Source organism: Stenella coeruleoalba (assembly GCF_951394435.1).
Source record: "Stenella coeruleoalba genome assembly, chromosome: 7".
NCBI classification, from domain to species: Eukaryota; Metazoa; Chordata; class Mammalia; order Artiodactyla; family Delphinidae; genus Stenella; species Stenella coeruleoalba.
Window position 1 is genome coordinate 3354610 of NC_137153.1, and position 14519 is coordinate 3369128.

The 14519-nt window shown below is 43.8% G+C and overlaps 2 long non-coding RNA genes across 27 annotated transcripts in view; both read right to left on the reverse strand.

The window, feature by feature from the left end:
* Positions 1-14519, reverse strand: part of LOC307189637 — a 2307304-nt gene that overhangs the window by 1623167 nt on the left and 669618 nt on the right. The window lies entirely within an intron of this gene.
* The window catches only part of LOC307189640, a 454842-nt gene that overhangs the window by 103948 nt on the left and 336375 nt on the right, over positions 1-14519 (reverse strand). The window lies entirely within an intron of this gene.

The following is a 14519-nucleotide window of genomic DNA, read 5'->3' on the forward strand; positions in this document are numbered from 1 at the left end:
TAAAACCTATGGATTGCTATGTCTCCGAAAGAGAATCAAGCATGTGTACAGGGGCATAAACGCAGCAGTGATAGGATTGGAGAGGTTCGGTGAGCAAATGAAGACCCTTTGAAGTCATATTGCATGGTACCCATTCCACGGGTTTCAACTACCCAGGTTTAAGGTATTCTTCCTTCAGCTAAAACATGCATGTGGAACCTAGAGTATGATCAACCATGTGATCGGGAGACGTGTTCAAATATGTCTCAGTTTTCCTCCCCTGGTACTCGGGTGCAACATTCCAGACGCTTTACTAACACTCTCCCCACTTGGAGAGTCAGTCCCTTTAACCTCCTGTTTGGCCCAGTTTGCAATTTCTGCGGAAGATGAACAGGAATAGCGAGAACCAATGAGAGACTAGCTGGAGGTGTCTGGACGGGCAAATTTAACTCTCATTTCCCACCAGGAAGAGGAAATAACCAAAGGCTCAGCGTGCCGTGCCGGAACCAGATTAGGGCCTGAAGCCATCCTGCAGTGTTGCGGCCAGGTCACAAGAAAGCGAGTTGAAGAAAGGAGCTCAGGGGCACTGTAATTCACAAACCTGCAGAGTTATAAATGACAGCTATCGTCCAAAAATAGACTGAAGTAAGGCTGCCAAGAGGACTTGAAAGTGGGGCAGAATTGCAGGAAACCGATTTCAGGAGGTAGACTGGAATTGCATTGAAAGCATAGGAAAAGAGGCAGAACGTCCACAATGATGCACTTGGCCAAAAAGGGCGTATGCGTTTTTTCCTGAATATATTCAGGAAAAAACGCATACGCCCTTTTTGGCCAACCAAGCAAGCTTGCAAAGGAAATCTGCACTACAATGAAGTCTCACTTCCCCCCGGTCAAAAGGGCCATCTGAAAAAAGTGTAAAATCCAGAAAGGCAGGACAGGTCATGGAGAACTGGGAGCCTTGTTATGCTGATGGGCGGGATGTAAATTGCCAACAACCACTTGGGAGAAGTGTATGGTGTTTCCTGAAACATCTAAAAAACAAAGCAACAGAACCTAGGGCACTTCCACTTATGGTCCTATAGCTTAGGGAAATTAAAATCAAAAAGACACAGCCACCCCAAAGTTTGGAACGGCTCTGTTTACAAGAACCTCGTTTACAGTACAAGTTCAACATCGCAGAAAGTGAAAAATGGATAAAGAAGTTGTGGTATTTACTTACAAAGCAATATCACTCAGCAATGAAATCTGTGTCATCAGGCCCTTAGCAGCACAATGAGTGGATTCAGGTATGATGATTCTAACTGAAGTAAGTCACACAGAAAAAGAAACATCATAAGATATCAGTAATACACGGAATGTAAACTTGGCTACACAGGAACTGAATTACAGAACAGAACAGGGTCTCAAATTTAGAAAACCAACTTATGCTTGCTTAAGGGTAAAGGTGAGTTGGGGTGCTGCATAAAACCAGAGATTGAAATGAGCACAGATAAAGTTCCTTAAGCCAAATATGGAATAGACAAGAGCTACTCCTTGCTCAATGAAATGGACTCAACACCGCATATTAAACGCCTAAGAATGTACCTGACTTGTAAGTATCTTAAAACCTATGGATTGCTATGTCTCCGAAAGAGAATCAAGCATGTGTACAGGGGCATAAACGCAGCAGTGATAGGATTGGAGAGGTGCGGTGAGCAAATGAAGACCCTTTGAAGTCATATTGCATTGGTACCCATTCCACGGGTTTCAACTACCCAGGTTTAAGGTATTCTTCCTTCAGCTAAAACATGCATGTGGAACCTAGAGTATAATCAACCATGTGATCGGGAGACGTGTTCAAATATGTCTCAGTTTTCCTCCCCTGGTACTCGGGTGCAACATTCCAGACGCTTTCCTAACACTCTCCCCACTTGGAAAGTCAGTCCCTTTAACCTCCTGTTTGGCCCAGTTTGCAATTTCTGCGGAAGATGTACAGGAATAGCGAAAACCAATGAGAGGCTAGCTGGAGGTGTCTGGACAGGCAAATTTAACTCTCATTTCCCACCAGGAAGAGGAATTAACCAAAGGCTCAGCATGCCGGGCCGGAACCAGATTAGGGCCTGAAGCCATCCTGCGGTGTTGCGGCCAGGTCACAAGAAAGCGAGTTGAAGAAAGGAGCTCAGGGGCACTGTAATTCACAAACCTGCAGAGTTATAAATGACAGCTATCGTCCAAAAATAGACTGAAGTAAGGCTGCCAAGAGGACTTGAAAGCGGGGCAGAATTGCAGGAAACCGATTTCAGGAGGTAGACTGGAATTGCATTGAAAGCATAGGAAAAGAGGCAGAACGTCCACAATGATGCACTTGGCCAAAAAGGGCGTATGCGTTTTTTCCTGAATATATTCAGGAAAAAAAGCATACGCCCTTTTTGGCCAACCAAGCAAGCTTGCAAAGGAAATCTGCACTACAATGAAGTCTCACTTCCCCCCGGTCAAAAGGGCCATCTGAAAAAAGTGTAAAATCCAGAAAGGCAGGACAGGCCATGGAGAACTGGGAGCCTTGTTATGCTGATGGGCGGGATGTAAATTGCCAACAGACACTCGGGAGAAGTGTATGGTGTTTCCTGAAACATCTAAAAAACAAAGCAACAGAGCCTAGGGCACTGCCACTTATGGTCCTATAGCTTAGGGAAATTAAAATCAAAAAGACACAGCCACCCCAAAGTTTGGGACGCCTCTGTTTACAAGAACCTCGTTTACAGTACAAGTTCAACATCGCAGAAAGTGAAAAATGGATAAAGAAGTTGTGGTATTTACTTACAAAGCAATATCACTCAGCAATGAAATCTATGTCATCAGGCCCTTAGCATCACAATGAGTGGATTCAGGTATGATGATTCTAACTGAAATAAGTCACACAGAAAAAGAAACATCATAAGATATCAGTAATACACGGAATGTAAACTTGGCTACACAGGAACTGAATTACAGAACAGAACAGGGTCTCAAATTTAGAAAACCAACTTATGCTTGCTTAAAGGTAAAGGTGAGTTGGGGTGCTGCATAAAACCAGAGATTGAAATGAGCACAGATAAAGTTCCTTAAGCCAAATATGGAATAGACAAGAGCTACTCCTTGCTCAACGAAATGGACTCAACACCGCATATTAAACGCCTAAGAATGTACCTGACTAGTAAGTATCTTAAAACCTATGGATTGCTATGTCTCCGAAAGAGAATCAAGCATGTGTACAGGGGCATAAACGCAGCAGTGATAGGATTGGAGAGGTTCGGTGAGCAAATGAAGACCCTTTGAAGTCATATTGCATGGTACCCATTCCACGGGTTTCAACTACCCAGGTTTAAGGTATTCTTCCTTCAGCTAAAACATGCATGTGGAACCTAGAGTATGATCAACCATGTGATCGGGAGACGTGTTCAAATATGTCTCAGTTTTCCTCCCCTGGTACTCGGGTGCAACATTCCAGACGCTTTACTAACACTCTCCCCACTTGGAGAGTCAGTCCCTTTAACCTCCTGTTTGGCCCAGTTTGCAATTTCTGCGGAAGATGAACAGGAATAGCGAGAACCAATGAGAGACTAGCTGGAGGTGTCTGGACGGGCAAATTTAACTCTCATTTCCCACCAGGAAGAGGAAATAACCAAAGGCTCAGTGTGCCGTGCCGGAACCAGATTAGGGCCTGAAGCCATCCTGCGGTCTTGCGGCCAGGTCACAAGAAAGCGAGTTGAAGAAAGGAGCTCAGGGGCACTGTAATTCACAAACCTGCAGAGTTATAAATGACAGCTATCGTCCAAAAATAGACTGAAGTAAGGCTGCCAAGAGGACTTGAAAGCGGGGCAGAATTGCAGGAAACCGATTTCAGGAGGTAGACTGGAATTGCATTGAAAGCATAGGAAAAGAGGCAGAACGTCCACAATGATGCACTTGGCCAAAAAGGGCATATGCGTTTTTTCCTGAATATATTCAGGAAAAAAAGGCATACGCCCTTTTTGGCCAACCAAGCAAGCTTGCAAAGGAAATCTGCACTACAATGAAGTCTCACTTCCCCCCGGTCAAAAGGGCCATCTGAAAAAAGTGTAAAATCCAGAAAGGCAGGACAGGTCATGGAGAACTGGGAGCCTTGTTATGCTGATGGGCGGGATGTAAATTGCCAACAACCACTTGGGAGAAGTGTATGGTGTTTCCTGAAACATCTAAAAAACAAAGCAACAGAACCTAGGGCACTTCCACTTATGGTCCTATAGCTTAGGGAAATTAAAATCAAAAAGACACAGCCACCCCAAAGTTTGGAACGGCTCTGTTTACAAGAACCTCGTTTACAGTACAAGTTCAACATCGCAGAAAGTGAAAAATGGATAAAGAAGTTGTGGTATTTACTTACAAAGCAATATCACTCAGCAATGAAATCTGTGTCATCAGGCCCTTAGCAGCACAATGAGTGGATTCAGGTATGATGATTCTAACTGAAGTAAGTCACACAGAAAAAGAAACATCATAAGATATCAGTAATACACGGAATGTAAACTTGGCTACACAGGAACTGAATTACAGAACAGAACAGGGTCTCAAATTTAGAAAACCAACTTATGCTTGCTTAAGGGTAAAGGTGAGTTGGGGTGCTGCATAAAACCAGAGATTGAAATGAGCACAGATAAAGTTCCTTAAGCCAAATATGGAATAGACAAGAGCTACTCCTTGCTCAACGAAATGGACTCAACACCGCATATTAAACGCCTAAGAATGTACCTGACTTGTAAGTATCTTAAAACCTATGGATTGCTATGTCTCCGAAAGAGAATCAAGCATGTGTACAGGGGCATAAACGCAGCAGTGATAGGATTGGAGAGGTTCGGTGAGCAAATGAAGACCCTTTGAAGTCATATTGCATGGTACCCATTCCACGGGTTTCAACTACCCAGGTTTAAGGTATTCTTCCTTCAGCTAAAACATGCATGTGGAACCTAGAGTATGATCAACCATGTGATCGGGAGACGTGTTCAAATATGTCTCAGTTTTCCTCCCCTGGTACTCGGGTGCAACATTCCAGACGCTTTACTAACACTCTCCCCACTTGCAGAGTCAGTCCCTTTAACCTCCTGTTTGGCCCAGTTTGCAATTTCTGCGGAAGATGAACAGGAATAGCGAGAACCAATGAGAGGCTAGCTGGAGGTGTCTGGACGGGCAAATTTAACTCTCATTTCCCACCAGGAAGAGGAATTAACCAAAGGATCAGCATGCCGGGCCGGAAACTGATTAGGGCCTGAAGCCATCCTGCGGTGTTGCGGCCAGGTCACAAGAAAGCGAGTTGAAGAAAGGAGCTCAGGGGCACTGTAATTCACAAACCTGCAGAGTTATAAATGACAGCTATCATCCAAAAATAGACTGAAGTAAGGCTGCCAAGAGGACTTGAAAGCAGGGCAGAATTGCAGGAAACCGATTTCAGGAGGTAGACTGGAATTGCATTGAAAGCATAGGAAAAGAGGCAGAACGTCCACAATGATGCACTTGGCTAAAAAGGGCGTATGCGTTTTTTCCTGAATATATTCAGGAAAAAACGCATACGCCCTTTTTGGCCAACCAAGCAAGCTTGCAAAGGAAATCTGCACTACAATGAAGTCTCACTTCCCCCCGGTCAAAAGGGCCATCTGAAAAAAGTGTAAAATCCAGAAAGGCAGGACAGGCCATGGAGAACTGGGAGCCTTGTTATGCTGATGGGCGGGATGTAAATTGCCAACAGACACTCGGGAGAAGTGTATGGTGTTTCCTGAAACATCTAAAAAACAAAGCAACAGAGCCTAGGGCACTGCCACTTATGGTCCTATAGCTTAGGGAAATTAAAATCAAAAAGACACAGCCACCCCAAAGTTTGGAACGGCTCTGTTTACAAGAACCTCGTTTACAGTACAAGTTCAACATCGCAGAAAGTGAAAAATGGATAAAGAAGTTGTGGTATTTACTTACAAAGCAATATCACTCAGCAATGAAATCTATGTCATCAGGCCCTTAGCATCACAATGAGTGGATTCAGGTATGATGATTCTAACTGAAATAAGTCACACAGAAAAAGAAACATCATAAGTTATCAGTAATACACGGAATGTAAACTTGGCTACACAGGAACTGAATTACAGAACAGAACAGGGTCTCAAATTTAGAAAACCAACTTATGCTTGCTTAAGGGTAAAGGTGAGTTGGGGTGCTGCATAAAACCAGAGATTGAAATGAGCACAGATAAAGTTCCTTAAGTCAAATATGGAATAGACAAGAGCTACTCCTTGCTCAATGAAATGGACTCAACACCGCATATTAAACGCCTAAGAATGTACCTGACTAGTAAGTATCGTAAAACCTATGGATTGCTATGTCTCCGAAAGAGAATCAAGCATGTGTACAGGGGCATAAACGCAGCAGTGATAGGATTGGAGAGGTGCGGTGAGCAAATGAAGACCCTTTGAAGTCATATTGCATGGTACCCATTCCACGGGTTTCAACTACCCAGGTTTAAGGTATTCTTCCTTCAGCTAAAACATGCATGTGGAACCTAGAGTATGATCAACCATGTGATCGGGAGACGTGTTCAAATATGTCTCAGTTTTCTTCCCCTGGTACTCGGGTGCAACATTCCAGACGCTTTACTAACACTCTCCCCACTTGGAGAGTCAGTGCCTTTAACCTCCTGTTTGGCCCAGTTTGCAATTTCTGCGGAAGATGAACAGGAATAGCGAGAACCAATGAGAGGCTAGCTGGAGGTGTCTGGACGGGCAAATTTAACTCTCATTTCCCACCAGGAAGAGGAAATAACCAAAGGCTCAGCATGCCGTGCCGGAACCAGATTAGGGCCTGAAGCCATCCTGCGGTGTTGCGGCCAGGTCACAAGAAAGCGAGTTGAAGAAAGGAGCTCAGGGGCACTGTAATTCACAAACCTGCAGAGTTATAAATGACAGCTATCGTCCAAAAATAGACTGAAGTAAGGTTGCCAAGAGGACTTGAAAGCGGGGCAGAATTGCAGGAAACCGATTTCAGGAGGTAGACTGGAATTGCATTGAAAGCATAGGAAAAGAGGCAGAACGTCCACAATGATGCACTTGGCCAAAAAGGGCGTATGCGTTTTTTCCTGAATATATTCAGGAAAAAACGCATACGCCCTTTTTGGCCAACCAAGCAAGCTTGCAAAGGAAATCTGCACTACAATGAAGTCTCACTTCCCCCCGGTCAAAAGGGCCATCTGAAAAAAGTGTAAAATCCAGAAAGGCAGGACAGGCCATGGAGAACTGGGAGCCTTGTTATGCTGATGGGCGGGATGTAAATTGCCAACAACAACTCGGGAGAAGTGTATGGTGTTTCCTGAAACATCTAAAAAACAAAGCAACAGAGCCTAGGGCACTGCCACTTATGGTCCTATAGCTTAGGGAAATTAAAATCAAAAAGACACAGCCACCCCAAAGTTTGGAACGGCTCTGTTTACAAGAACCTCGTTTACAGTACAAGTTCAACATCGCAGAAAGTGAAAAATGGATAAAGAAGTTGTGGTATTTACTTACAAAGCAATATCACTCAGCAATGAAATCTATGTCATCAGGCCCTTAGCATCACAATGAGTGGATTCAGGTATGATGATTCTAACTGAAATAAGTCACACAGAAAAAGAAACATCATAAGTTATCAGTAATACACGGAATGTAAACTTGGCTACACAGGAACTGAATTACAGAACAGAACAGGGTCTCAAATTTAGAAAACCAACTTATGCTTGCTTAAGGGGAAAGGTGAGTTGGGGTGCTGCATAAAACCAGAGATTGAAATGAGCACAGATAAAGTTCCTTAAGTCAAATATAGAATAGACAAGAGCTACTCCTTGCTCAATGAAATGGACTCAACACCGCATATTAAACGCCTAAGAATGTACCTGACTAGTAAGTATCGTAAAACCTATGGATTGCTATGTCTCCGAAAGAGAATCAAGCATGTGTACAGGGGCATAAACGCAGCAGTGATAGGATTGGAGAGGTGCGGTGAGCAAATGAAGACACTTTGAAGTCATATTGCATGGTACCCATTCCACGGGTTTCAACTACCCAGGTTTAAGGTATTCTTCCTTCAGCTAAAACATGCATGTGGAACCTAGAGTATGATCAACCATGTGATCGGGAGACGTGTTCAAATATGTCTCAGTTTTCCTCCCCTGGTACTCGGGTGCAACATTCCAGACACTTTACTAACACTCTCCCCACTTGGAGAGTCAGTGCCTTTAACCTCCTGTTTGGCCCAGTTTGCAATTTCTGCGGAAGATGAACAGGAATAGCGAGAACCAATGAGAGGCTAGCTGGAGGTGTCTGGACGGGCAAATTTAACTCTCATTTCCCACCAGGAAGAGGAAATAACCAAAGGCTCAGCATGCCGTGCCGGAACCAGATTAGGGCCTGAAGCCATCCTGCGGTGTTGCGGCCAGGTCACAAGAAAGCGAGTTGAAGAAAGGAGCTCAGGGGCACTGTAATTCACAAACCTGCAGAGTTATAAATGACAGCTATCGTCCAAAAATAGACTGAAGTAAGGCTGCCAAGAGGACTTGAAAGCGGGGCAGAATTGCAGGAAACCGATTTCAGGAGGTAGACTGGAATTGCATTGAAAGCATAGGAAAAGAGGCAGAACGTCCACAATGATGCACTTGGCCAAAAAGGGCGTATGCGTTTTTTCCTGAATATATTCAGGAAAAAACGCATACGCCCTTTTTGGCCAACCAAGCAAGCTTGCAAAGGAAATCTGCACTACAATGAAGTCTCACTTCCCCCCGGTCAAAAGGGCCATCTGAAAAAAGTGTAAAATCCAGAAAGGCAGGACAGGCCATGGAGAACTGGGAGCCTTGTTATGCTGATGGGCGGGATGTAAATTGCCAACAACCACTCGGGAGAAGTGTATGGTGTTTCCTGAAACATCTAAAAAACAAAGCAACAGAACCTAGGGCACTTCCACTTATGGTCCTATAGCTTAGGGAAACTAAAATCAAAAAGACACAGCCACCCCAAAGTTTGGAACGGCTCTGTTTACAAGAACCTCGTTTACAGTACAAGTTCAACATCGCAGAAAGTGAAAAATGGATAAAGAAGTTGTGGTATTTACTTACAAAGCAATATCACTCAGCAATGAAATCTGTGTCATCAGGCCCTTAGCAGCACAATGAGTGGATTCAGGTATGATGATTCTAACTGAAATAAGTCACACAGAAAAAGAAACATCATAAGATATCAGTAATACACGGAATGTAAACTTGGCTACACAGGAACTGAATTACAGAACAGAACAGGGTCTCAAATTTAGAAAACCAACTTATACTTGCTTAAGGGTAAAGGTGAGTTGGGGTGCTGCATAAAACCAGAGATTGAAATGAGCACAGATAAAGTTCCTTAAGCCAAATATGAAATAGACAAGAGCTACTCCTTGCTCAAGGAAATGGACTCAACACCCCATATTAAACGCCTAAGAATGTACCTGACTAGTAAGTATCTTAAAACCTATGGATTGCTATGTCTCCGAAAGAGAATCAAGCATGTGTACAGGGGCATAAATGCAGCAGTGATAGGATTGGAGAGGTGCGGTGAGCAAATGAAGACCCTTTGAAGTCATATTGCATGGTACCCATTCCACGGGTTTCAACTACCCAGGTTTAAGGTATTCTTCCTTCAGCTAAAACATGCATGTGGAACCTAGAGTATGATCAACCATGTGATCGGGAGACGTGTTCAAATATGTCTCAGTTTTCCTCCCCTGGTACTCGGGTGCAACATTCCAGACGCTTTACTAACACTCTCCCCACTTGGAGAGTCAGTCCCTTTAACCTCCTGTTTGGCCCAGTTTGCAATTTCTGCGGAAGATGAACAGGAATAGCGAGAACCAATGACAGGCTAGCTGGAGGTGTCTGGACGGGCAAATTTAACTCTCATTTCCCACCAGGAAGAGGAATTAACCAAAGGCTCAGCATGCCGGGCCGGAACCAAATTAGGGCCTGAAGCCATCCTGCGGTGTTGCGGCCAGGTCACAAGAAAGTGAGTTGAAGAAAGGAGCTCAGGGGCACTGTAATTCACAAACCTGCAGAGTTATAAATGACAGCTATCGTCCAAAAATAGACTGAAGTAAGGCTGCCAAGAGGACTTGAAAGCGGGGCAGAATTGCAGGAAACCGATTTCAGGAGGTAGACTGGAATTGCATTGAAAGCATAGGAAAAGAGGCAGAACGTCCACAATGATGCACTTGGCCAAAAAGGGCGTATGCGTTTTTTCCTGAATATATTCAGGAAAAAACGCATACGCCCTTTTTGGCCAACCAAGCAAGCTTGCAAAGGAAATCTGCACTACAATGAAGTCTCACTTCCCCCCGGTCAAAAGGGCCATCTGAAAAAAGTGTAAAATCCAGAAAGGCAGGACAGGCCATGGAGAACTGGGAGCCTTGTTATGCTGATGGGCGGGATGTAAATTGCCAACAGACACTCGGGAGAAGTGTATGGTGTTTCCTGAAACATCTAAAAAACAAAGCAACAGAGCCTAGGGCACTGCCACTTATGGTCCTATAGCTTAGGGAAATTAAAATCAAAAAGACACAGCCACCCCAAAGTTTGGGACGCCTCTGTTTACAAGAACCTCGTTTACAGTACAAGTTCAACATCGCAGAAAGTGAAAAATGGATAAAGAAGTTGTGGTATTTACTTACAAAGCAATATCACTCAGCAATGAAATCTATGTCATCAGGCCCTTAGCATCACAATGAGTGGATTCAGGTATGATGATTCTAACTGAAATAAGTCAGACGGAAAAAGAAACATCATAAGATATCAGTAATACACGGAATGTAAACTTGGCTACACAGGAACTGAATTACAGAACAGAACAGGGTCTCAAATTTAGAAAACCAACTTATGCTTGCTTAAGGGTAAAGGTGAGTTGGGGTGCTGCATAAAACCAGAGATTGAAATGAGCACAGATAAAGTTCCTTAAGTCAAATATGGAATAGACAAGAGCTACTCCTTGCTCAACGAAATGGACTCAACACCGCATATTAAACGCCTAAGAATGTACCTGACTAGTAATTATCGTAAAACCTATGGATTGCTATGTCTCCAAAAGAGAATCAAGCATGTGTACAGGGGCATAAACGCAGCAGTGATAGGATTGGAGAGGTTCGGTGAGCAAATGAAGACCCTTTGAAGTCATATTGCATGGTACCCATTACACGGGTCTCAACTCTCCAGGTTTAAGGTATTCTTCCTTCAGCTAAAACATGCATGTGGAACCCAAGTATGATCAACCATGTGAACGGGAGACGTGTTCAAATATGTCTCAGTTTTCCTCCCCTGGTACTCGGGTGCAACATTCCAGACGCTTTACTAACACTCTCCCCACTTGGAGAGTCAGCGCCTTTAACCTCCTGTTTGGCCCAGTTTGCAATTTCTGCGGAAGATGAACAGGAATAGCGAGAACCAATGAGAGGCTAGCTGGAGGTGTCTGGACGGGCAAAATTAACTCTCATTTCCCACCAGGAAGAGGAAACAACCAAAGGCTCAGCGTGCCGTACCGGAACCATATTAGGGCCTGAAGCCATCCTGCGGTGTTGCGGCCAGCTCAAAAGAAAGCGAGTTGAAGAAAGGAGCTCAGGGGCACTGTAATTCACAAACCTGCAGAGTTATAAATGACGGCTATCGTCCAAAAATAGACTGAAGTAAGGCTGCCAAGAGGACTTGAAAGCGGGGCAGAATTGCAGGAAACCGATTTCAGGAGGTAGACTGGAATTGCATTGAAAGCATAGGAAAAGAGGCAGAACGTCCACAATGATGCACTTGGCCAAAAAGGGCGTATGCGTTTTTTCCTGAATATATTCAGGAAAAAACGCATACGCCCTTTTTGGCCAACCAAGCAAGCTTGCAAAGGAAATCTGCACTACAATGAAGTCTCACTTCCCCCCGGTCAAAACGGCCATCTGAAAAAAGTGTAAAATCCAGAAAGGCAGGACAGGCCATGGAGAACTGGGAGCCTTGTTATGCTGATGGGCGGGATGTAAATTGCCAACAACCACTCGGGAGAAGTGTATGGTGTTTCCTGAAACATCTAAAAAACAAAGCAACAGAACCTAGGGCACTTCCACTTATGGTCCTATAGCTTAGGGAAATTAAAATCAAAAAGACACAGCCACCCCAAAGTTTGGAACGGCTCTGTTTACAAGAACCTCGTTTACAGTACAAGTTCAACATCGCAGAAAGTGAAAAATGGATAAAGAAGTTGTGGTATTTACTTACAAAGCAATATCACTCAGTAATGAAATCTATGTCATCAGGCCCTCAGCAGCACAATGAGTGGATTCAGGTATGATGATTCTAACTGAAGTAAGTCACACAGAAAAAGAAACATCATAAGATATCAGTAATACACGGAATGTAAACTTGGCTACACAGGAACTGAATTACAGAACAGAACAGGGTCTCAAATTTAGAAAACCAACTTATTCTTGCTTAAAGGTAAACGTGAGTTGGGGTCCTGCATAAAACCAGAGATTGAAATGAGCACAGATAAAGTTCCTTAAGCCAAATATGGAATAGAAAAGAGCTACTCCTTGCTCAACGAAATGGACTAAACACCCCATATTAAACGCCTAAGAATGTACCTGACTAGTAAGTATCTTAAAACCTATGGATTGCTATGTCTCTGAAAGAGAATCAAGCATGTGTACAGGGGCGTAAACGCAGCAGTGATAGGATTGGAGAGGTTCGGTGAGCAAATGAAGACCCTTTGAAGTCATATTGCATGGTACCCATTCCACGGGTTTCAACTACCCAGGTTTAAGGTATTCTTCCTTCAGCTAAAACATGCATGTGGAACCTAGAGTATGATCAACCATGTGATCGGGAGACGTGTTCAAATATGTCTCAGTTTTCCTCCCCTGGTACTCGGGTGCAACATTCCAGACGCTTTACTAACACACTCCCCACTTGGAGAGTCAGTCCCTTTAACCTCCTGTTTGGCCCAGTTTGCAATTTCTGCGGAAGATGAACAGGAATAGTGAGAACCAATGAGAGGCTAGCTGGAGGTGTCTGGACGGGCAAATTTAACTCTCATTTCCCACCAGGAAGAGGAATTAACCAAAGGCTCAGCATGCCGGGCCGGAACCAGATTAGGGCCTGAAGCCATCCTGCGGTGTTGCGGCCAGGTCACAAGAAAGCGAGTTGAAGAAAGGAGCTCAGGGGCACTGTAATTCACAAACCTGCAGAGTTATAAATGACAGCTATCGTCCAAAAATAGACTGAAGTAAGGCTGCCAAGAGGACTTGAAAGCGGGGCAGAATTGCAGGAAACCGATTTCAGGAGGTAGACTGGAATTGCATTGAAAGCATAGGAAAAGAGGCAGAACGTCCACAATGATGCACTTGGCCAAAAAGGGCGTATGCGTTTTTTCCTGAATATATTCAGGAAAAAACGCATACGCCCTTTTTGGCCAACCAAGCAAGCTTGCAAAGGAAATCTGCACTACAATGAAGTCTCACTTCCCCCCGGTCAAAAGGGCCATCTGAAAAATGTGTAAAATCCAGAAAGGCAGGACAGGCCATGGAGAACTGGGAGCCTTGTTATGCTGATGGGCGGGATGTAAATTGCCAACAGACACTTGGGAGAAGTGTATGGTGTTTCCTGAAACATCTAAAAAACAAAGCAACAGAGCCTAGGGCACTGCCACTTATGGTCGTATAGCTTAGGGAAATTAAAATCAAAAAGACACAGCCACCCCAAATTTGGAACGGCTCTGTTTACAAGAACCTCGTTTACAGTACAAGTTCAACATCGCAGAAAGTGAAAAATGGATAAAGAAGTTGTGGTATTTACTTACAAAGCAATATCACTCAGCAATGAAATTTGTGTCATCAGGCCCTTAGCAGCACAATGAGTGGATTCAGGTGTGATGATTCTAACTGAAATAAGTCACACAGAAAAAGAAACATCATAAGATATCAGTAATACACGGAATGTAAACTTGGCTACACAGGAACTGAATTACAGAACAGAACAGGGTCTCAAATTTAGAAAACCAACTTATTCTTCCTTAAAGGTAAAGGTGAGTTGGGGTGCTGCATAAAACCAGAGATTGAAATGAGCACAGATAAAGTTCCTTAAGTCAAATATGGAATAGACAAGAGCTACTCCTTGCTCAACGAAATGGACTCAACACCCCATATTAAACGCCTAAGAATGTACCTGACTAGTAAGTATCTTAAAACCTATGGATTGTTATGTCTCCGAAAGAGAATCAAGCATGTGTACAGGGGCGTAAACGCAGCAGTGATAGGATTGGAGAGGTTCGGTGAGCAAATGAAGACCCTTTGAAGTCATATTGCATGGTACCCATTACACGGGTCTCAACTCTCCAGGTTTAAGGTATTCTTCCTTCAGCTAAAACATGCATGTGGAACCCAAGTATGATCAACCATGTGAACGGGAGACGTGTTCAAATATGTCTCAGTTTTCCTCCCCTGGTACTCGGGTGCAACATTCCAGACGCTTTACTAACACT